We start from the raw sequence: 1,231 nt of genomic DNA, 5'->3' as shown, positions 1-1,231 counted from the left end.
AAACGTATCATGTCGTTTTGCGAATTAAGTCGAAAAACGACGTAACGCGATCAAGCATTTTAAAAGAATTATTTGCTTATAATGTTCCTTTACATGATTTGTACTTATCTACAGTTGAATTTTGCTTAATCGTTCTCCCACCATAGCTTAACAACCGATGTTGGTGTGATTATGTCCCCGTAACTTAGCGGTTCGGCAAAAGACCCGATAGAACAAGTACTAGGCTTACAAAGAATAAGTCCTCGGGTCGATTTGTTCGACTAAAACCCCTTAAGGTGGTTCTCCAGTATGGCCTCAGTCAAATGACTGAAACAAATGAAAGAATAAAAGAATAAAAGAATATAGTACTGGTTTGAAGATGTGCTTTTTTTATTTGTGCTTTTAAATATGTCCACCGAGAGCGACGTAAACTAAGATAAATGGATTGAAATAGAGTTTTGTCTTTTCCATTATTTCCTTGAAAAGAGAAAACGACGTAAAGCTGAAACTGGAAACGATGTAAGATGAGGAATACTTGTATATTATTCGTAACGTAGATGCCATCATATTTGATGAATGATGTGAGTCAAGAAATTTGTATTTTTAAAACTTTATTCACAGTGGTGTAAATAGTTCATTAGCAAATTGACTAATTCTAGTTTAGCAGGGCAGGAGAGAACAACTGGGAAATGTCTCTGATATTTTAAAGTAGAGTAACGACTTCAGGTGTATTTCGACAGCAAAGTATGGTGTAGTTGGTAAGTAGATGTTTAAGTAGACGCCTATGAGCTATTTATAAAACTCAGTCTTGTTTCAATATGACGCGGAAACTTCTACCTATGGTTCATCAAAAGCTGGGAAATGAGAAATATTAATTTGCATTCGCCTGACCACGAAAATATTTCTGCTAGGATATATGTTACTTTCTTCATTGCCTTTTATTCGTACAGTCCCATCTGTTAGTGGCTTGTATTTTGTAATCTCTTCCAGTTCTTTGTCATCCACTCGTTGTTCCCCAGGTATGGCAATATCTATGATCTAAAGGTGGCGAGCTGGCAGAAACGTTAGCACTCCGGCTGAAATGGTTAGCGGTATTTCGTCTGTCTTAACTCAAATACTTTGGCTGTTTTGTTAGCAACCGGCTTGAACTCTCTCAAGAACCTAAATTAAACTCAAAGAAAAATCATACATGCGTATGTATACATGGACACACACACACACACACACACATATGGATATATATATATATATA

General features: G+C 36.1%; 1 long non-coding RNA gene across 1 annotated transcript in view; it reads right to left on the bottom strand.

Annotated features, from left to right (window-relative positions):
• Nucleotides 1-587: 587 nt before the first annotated feature.
• The window catches only part of LOC128249186 (uncharacterized), a 34,782-nt gene continuing 34,138 nt past the window's right edge, over nt 588-1,231 (bottom strand). The window contains exon 3 of the long non-coding RNA XR_008265290.1: nt 588-1,140. This is a non-coding gene — a long non-coding RNA (uncharacterized LOC128249186). The remainder of the gene's footprint in view (nt 1,141-1,231) is intronic.

The sequence above is a fragment of the Octopus bimaculoides genome, chromosome 12 (genome assembly GCF_001194135.2).
Source record: "Octopus bimaculoides isolate UCB-OBI-ISO-001 chromosome 12, ASM119413v2, whole genome shotgun sequence".
Taxonomy (NCBI): Eukaryota; Metazoa; Mollusca; class Cephalopoda; order Octopoda; family Octopodidae; genus Octopus; species Octopus bimaculoides.
The sequence above is the reverse complement of the archived record's forward strand: the minus strand, read 5'-3'. Positions and strand labels throughout refer to the sequence as shown.